This window comes from Nestor notabilis, unplaced genomic scaffold (genome assembly GCF_000696875.1).
Source record: "Nestor notabilis isolate BGI_N333 unplaced genomic scaffold, ASM69687v1 scaffold793, whole genome shotgun sequence".
Classification (NCBI taxonomy): Eukaryota; Metazoa; Chordata; class Aves; order Psittaciformes; family Psittacidae; genus Nestor; species Nestor notabilis.
In genome coordinates, this window is record NW_009923055.1 from 3,375 (window position 1) to 10,936 (window position 7,562).

Consider the following 7,562-nt stretch of genomic DNA (forward strand, 5'->3'; position numbering starts at 1 on the left):
AACCTTAGCCCAGGCCCCCCAGCCGATGAACACTAGAACAGCAAATACTGGCTGTAAGTAAGGTACAAGATGCTGAAACTCTGAGATCAAGCGTAACAACTCTGAGAGCCAATAAATCAGCATTGTGACAAGTGACTGTTAATCCGAAACAATAAATGCTTATCACAAATATGATTAAACACACTCTGGTCAGATCTGTTGTTATCTCAACCCTTTGTGCCCCACGTTGGGCGCCAAGAAGAGCTGTCTTGGTTTAAGCCCCCAGCTGGTAACTCAGAACCATGCAGCGCTTGCTTACTCCCTCACTTCTTCCTCCCCCCACTCCCGGAAGAGCTGTCTTGGTTTAAGCCCCCAGCTGGTAACTCAGAACCATGCAGCGCTTGCTTACTCCCTCACTTCTTCCTCCCCCCACTCCCGGAGGGATGGGAAGGAGAATCAAAAGAATGTAACTCCCACAGGTTGAGATAAGAGCAGTCCAGTAACTAAGGTATAATACAAACCACTACTGCTACCACCAATAATAATAATAATGATAAGGGAAATAACAAGGGGAGAGGATACAACCTCTCACCACCCACTGACTGATACCCAGCCCGACCCGAGCAGCGATCTGGCCTTCGAGGTAACTCCCCCCAGTTTATATACTGGGCATGATGTGCTGTGGTATGGAATATCCCTTTGGCTAGTTTGAGTCAGGTGTCCTGCCTCTGCTTCCTCCCAGCTTCCCCTCCTCCCTGGCAGAGCATGAGACTGAGAAAGTCCTTGGTCAGAGTAAACATTACTTGGCAACAACTAAAAACATCGGTGTTATCAGCGTTGTTCCCAGGCCGAAAGTCAAAACCACAGCACTGCACCAGCTACTAAGAAGGAGAAAAAATGACTGCTATAGCTGAACGCAGGACACTTTCCTAAACTTCCTTCCCACCACTGATACTTCTCTCCCCACAGTGAAGAGATGTTTTTCTGTTAACCTTTTTGGGTGGTTGAGTGGGAACCATGTGGTCAGCACAGTTAGACACAAGGGGGTTTTGGCCACAATTTTTCTGACTTTCAAATGTGAAGGGGGGAGCAGATGGGCTTCTTCTTATCTGGGTTCCTTATGTGGAAGTGTAACAGGATCATTGAGTGGCAGTATTATGGATGCAAAGGGCTGTGTAATGGTAACATAATCATGTTGCTAATTCTATAGAAAATAAATATTGACATTTTTAAAGAGTTGAATTCCCTTCTCAGATATTCATATCCAGCCTCCTTGACCTCAGTAGGGGACCTTTCATGCTTTTCTGGCTTTATTTTGGACAGATATTTTTTTTCCCCCTGATAAAACATGGAATACATTCATGTAAAAATAGATCACAAGCATGTAAAAATGCATTGCAATAATATTATTTAGGTTACAAAATCAACTGTTCAGAACTTCACAGATGGGAACCTTACACTTGCTCTGAGAATTTATTTCAGCTCCTTTCATGTTTAACTTGTGAAGGGAATGAGCTAGAAGTTTAGTATAAAAACATATGATTTTGTTGTTAAAGGTCATAATGTGTACTCCAGTGACTAAATTAGTTATATGAACAGCCATTAAATGGTGCTCACTAATTTTAGTTTTCATATTAGCAGCATAAATGGTGTTCTGTTTGGTTTTGTACCAACTTTTGTATATTGCCATTTATATTTTATTTAGAGGACAGGTGATTTTATGTACAACATTTTCATAAACCAAATTTGAATCCAAAGCATTTTGCTTTGTCTTCAATGGCTGCAGATACAGGGCTGACAAGGCAGCTGTGGGAAGGTTGTTCCCTGAGAGGTTGTTGAATTGTTGGTATCATGTGATAGACTTACAAGAGAGGAGACTGATTTCAGTGCCTGCCTTGTCCCCAGTGTTTCAAGGTGAGGTATTCCTGCCCTGACAGAAGAGTGTTGGCTGCTAGAGCCACAGTTCAGGGTTGGAGATGATGGCTGGGCTTCTGACTGGTCTGGGTTTCTCTTTACATGGTGTTTGAGGGAGTTCCTGCTTTAGAACTGGAATGGTAGGTCCTGGGAATGCCAGCTCAGCTGTGTAATTCAGTTTTTTCCTGCCCCTCTCTTGGTTAGAGTTAGAGGAGTGCCTGTTCTCTTGTGCTGCCAGATACCTGGGATGCCAGTGGTGTATACTAGGTCAGGAAGGCAATAGGGAACACTGACTCTAGCATAGCCTGATTCCCCTGTATGGAACTAATCCATCAGCTCTTCACCATCCCCAGCTGAGTGCTGTGAGGGAGTTGTAGGCTTAGTACATCAAAATGCTGAGGGGTCTGGACAGGCTGCTTGGGTTTGTCCTGGGAAGTACAGGTGAGGGGCAGTCATGCTTTTGAATTCAGAGGCACAAAAGCAAGGTATTTGCAGAAACTGGGGGATTTCTCCCTCAGAATAGTTAAGTCCTGTAAAAACTGTAGAGGTGGTCGAATTTTCCAAAGAAAATGTTCCATCTAATTATAGGGATCATTAGGCAAATTAAAATACGGATCAATCATTTTACTTACTAGCCTTTGATTGAAAGCTTTCCATTGATGTAAATAAAGCAAAAAATGCTGCTGTGGTACATGCTCATGAAAGTACTCGTAATCCTAGAGATAAAATTTTTCACCCTCAAAAGCCACGACATAAAAAGATAAAGTTTTATCCTTTCTCTCTTGCATGTGTATGTGGTTGAGTTGTTTCCAGAAATTCAGAAATCAGGGAAAGTTAAATTTTTATACTCTTGGGAGAAATTCAATCTGTGTTTGAGGAAAGTAAGATTCAAAAGAATAATTTCATGGATGTAATACAAGGACTTCAAAGTGAACTAGGAACCATTTCTCAGCTGCCTGAGCTAACTATTAACCAATTATCAGCTTCAAAGTATTCTAACTTGCAGGCTGTGTACTATAGCTACACTTTCCTGTAATTTAATTCTTTCTTTATATTTATTCTTAAATAGGAAATTAAGAATTTTGGTTTAAAATTACTATGTACTTAATAGTGTATTTCCACACTGAAATACATCTGAAATTCAGATTTATAGCAGCTGAAAGAGTTATTGTGTTGCACATGCATATAGTTCCTATCACAATGAAGTAAGGTTAATGACGTAGATTTAGAAAAGGTGACATGGCAATCATAACAATAAATATACATAACACATTTTATTTGACTGGCCTTTATAATGCTTTATGAGCTTATTTTCCCTCTGTCTTCTAATCAGAGTAATTATTTAAATTAAGGTAGACACATACTATTCTTCATACCTGATTTTCTGTTGCTTGCCATTATCTTAAATATTTTCTCTACTTGCCTAGAGCCTACAACCTATAGAATAATAAAAAGTAGATTTAAGACACCTCTCATCTAATCAGACAGAGTTGAATTCTATGTATATAAGGCTTTTTTAAGTTATATGTGGCCAAGAAGTCTTATTCATTCAGCAAGTTTTGTCTTTTTTTATGAATCTATGCAAAATAATAAATAAGTTCTTATATTTTTCAGAAATACAGCTCTTTGACTAATTATAGGCAAGGAAAATTCTTGCAGAAAAGAAAACTCTAGAAAAGTTTCAAATATTTAAAAATATTTGAACAAACCCTCCCAGAGAATGTGATACTGAAATCTCATGCATTATTTTGCTTTAAAAAAAGCATAGACTTATTAAAATAAGCACAAAAACGTTCCATAAATATTAAACGTAAGTCCTTATAAGAGTCTTCTTTGTAAGTTCTGAATGCATGGTTTTTATATTCAGACAAGCGAGCCATCACCTTGAAGATATTATTCAAAAGTTAGGGGTGTTACCCTCACTAGCAAATCAAATGATTGTTATTCTGTATTATGTATTAGAAATTCCCAAACTGTATGTGCTGAAAAGAAATTTTCATAGAATCATAGAATGGTTTGGGTTGGAAAGGACATTAAGATCATCCAATTCCAACTCCCCTGCCATGAGCAGGGACACCTCACACTAAACTGTGTTGCCCAAGGCTCTGTCCAACCTGTCCATGAACACCGCCAGGGTTGGAGCATTCACAACTTCCTTGGGCAACCTATTCCAGTGCCTCACCACCCTCACTGTGAAGAACTTCTTCCTTATATCTAATCTAAATTTCCCCTGTTTAAGTTTGAAGCCATTACCCCTTGTCCTACCACTACAGTCCCTAATGAAGAGTCCCTCCCCAGCATCCTTGTAGGCCCCCTTCAGATACTGGAAGGCTGCTATGAGGTCTCCACGCAGCCTTCTCTTCTCCAGGCTGAACAGCCCCAACTTTCTCAGCCTGTCTTCATATGGGAGGTGCTCCAGTCCTCTTATCATCCTCGTGGCCCGTCTCTGGACTTGCTCTGACAACTCCATGTCCTTTTTATGTTGAGGACACCAGAACTGAACAGAATACTCCAAGTGTCTCATCAACCAACACCCCCAAGTCTTCTCTGCAGGGTTGCTCTGAATCTCTTCTTTAGTTAATTTTAATAACTAACTAATTATTTAGTATTCATAATGACATGATCTTGTCTGTTTAAAATGCTTCTTTTGTCTTGATTGTTCACAACAAAATATAAATGTATTTAAGATCTGATTTTCACTCAGAAAGTGCCTGCAAGTATAAACCTACATAGGTTATTGAGATCCTTGTAAATTTGAAATTTGTAAAGCATTCGTTTTAGGTAGTCCTTGTTTTATACTATAGCTTTTAGATTTGTTTATTTTTGTGTAAGTTGTTTTCTGTGATTAAAAAAAACCCTAAACCAAGATCAACCCTAAAGCTGGCTCCATCAACCTTCCCATTCCCATGTGTTCCTGTATTTCATCTTATACTTGTTTTGTTGTATTTTGTAAATATGTCTTATACTTAAAAGATCCACCAAAACACTTTAAAGACATCAGAAGTTGGCTATGAGTTGTGCTGGTCGCCTGCCTGTGCGGTACCCCTCTAAACCATCAGTGATGCTTAATTCACCTTAAAAAGATAGCACTGTGTCAGCTACTACTTCTCTTTGCTGAACTTTCTCTTTCATTCAGTGCTATTGTGTATCTTGGCAAGGATTGTTGTGCTGTAAAGGTTGGACAGGGCAATGTGTCATCCCCTAGCACCTCTGGCATTTGAGGATTATCTGATCCATCAGAGGATGCTCGGAGTGGGTGTTTTAAAAGCAATGAATCCCTGTACTCAAACTCTCCCTCTGCTGTCAGGAGCTGGTTGCTTGGCTACCGTCAGAAAGAGACTGTGATGAAGGGTTTTTACATGCTGTCTTTTTACACATGCACACAGACACAGAAACACTGTGGAAAAGAGGTACCATTATCAGTGCTATATAGGTAAACAGCAACATTCAGTGTCAGCATTCTGGGGCTCAAATGCTGCTGGATCCATGCTGTATCACCACGGGGTGGCAAGTTTTGATTACCTTATGTAAGGTAAGCACTTACTTTCCTACTGCTGTTTGCCAAAGAGCAAAAAGGGAACTATATTTCCTTTGAGATTAAATTCATAGTGCCAAGTTTCAAAACAATTAGGAAACTCCTCCAAACACACAAATATTGTCTTAATAGTGTTTAATAGGACAGAATTGAAGAAAAAAATAATTGCCTCTTAGAATATGTTGTACATTGAAACTCCAGCGTTATTTACTAACCATCTATTTGTTGATTAAAAAATAATTATATGACATCAAGCCAAAAATCTGAGTATATAGAATATGCGTATTTTATGTTAAACAATATCTTCTGGTCCACAGTAACAAAAAGAATATAAGACATTTGCAGTGCAACAAATCAAACACAATAAACAAATCTATACTGCACTTCATCTTACAGGACCTGTATCGCCCACTCTCTTCGGATGATATGGATTCAGTAGGAGACTCAGTGTAAAAGAGAAAATGGAACAATGTTTATGGTTTGTGATTTGGTGAAGGTTTAACATTTTTAAAGAGAATAGCTGCTAATTTACAGTAATAGTGAATCGCACAAAAGAGTTTTGCATATTTAATATTAAAAACATGGGGCCAAATTAATTCCAGTGTGTGGGGGTATTTTTGGCTTTACCACTGCATTTTAATGCAAGAATTTGTAGTGAATGAGCCATTGAATATGTCCATCAAATATAAAACAGCATTGTGCACACTTTAAGGAACGAAGATTGGATAAGGTGAATATAACGCACAAATCTATAATGGGCACATTTATGAATAACACTCTTTTTATAATCTAAGGTACTGATTATATGTTCTGTTTTTACCATGGGTATCTTTATTCATTTTGGTATGAACAGTTAATGAATACTTTGCTTTTACCAATGAATAGGTAAAATGCAGAAAAGAAAAAGCCTGCCGTATTAAACTGCTTGCACCATGCTGCCTGATCCTGACATGCATATTTGGAACACTCTAAGTTTAGTCCTTTTATCTAAATGAAAAGAAAATTAAGAAATCTTGTGAGGTCACAGGACAAAAAGTAAATGCTTTTAAAGCAGTGTTCAAGTTCTCTTCACTGCATTACCACCTGATGACTGTAAACAGAAGGGTGTTCACAGGCAACATCAATGTTTTACCTGGCAAGAGCTGTTAATACTGATCGTCTGCGTGTTGCAAGTAAATATAGACAGAATTCTAAATGAGGAAATCTGGGGACCCGCTGGCTATCAGCGTCATCGGAGACACATATGATACCTTTTGGAAAAACACAGTTTGCCTGAGAGACTAGTGATTATTTTCACTTATGTTAAGAACAGGAACATTGGGTTTTTATTTGCTGTAACAAGACATTTTATGCATTTTAAAATTAAAGCCTACAGAAATGGTGGTACTGTAAATCATCCTCCTATTGACCTAATTTCTCTGTTTTCATAATTTCTAGAGGTGGTCATTTTTTATGGCATGAATATGCAAAACTCTAGTGTTAAAGTAGGTCATGCATTATAATCAGTTGCTTAACAAATTATCTACTAATTTTATTTGTTTTCTGCTGCTTTATTGTGAGAATCTTAGCCTATTTATTTTACATAATAGCAATATTTCCCACCATTACATATTGCTTTAAATTTAGTCTGTATTTAAGCCCATAGTGTAGCGATCACACATTTTTTACTGTCTTATACCTTTCTGTTCAGTATCTCAAATACTAATGATTTAAGAATTAGAAATTACTGTGATTCTGATCCTCAACAAAAATCTATAGAGATTATATTTTTGAGCTACTTAGCGGTGATTTAATATATTTTGAAATCAGGAAAATTTACTTAAGAGCAGCAAATGTTCAGCTGCCCCATGCCAACTTTTAAATGTAGTGAAATAATTCCTTTACGCTAATTTGTCCATAACAAAATTCAGCAGCTGGAAAATGTTGGCATGTGATGTTACAGCTTCACTGTATCAATATTGGTTTCTTTATGGAGGGTATTTGCAAAAGAAGTAAAAGGGCAGCAGAATACAAAGCTTACCTTCTCTAGTTTCAATACTTGGTTCCAGTAACACCTGGAGAGAAAGTCATTGATCTAGCAGGTTTGCTGAAGCAGTTCGGTCATTCACTTTTGAAATGCATGTTTTGCCATTCC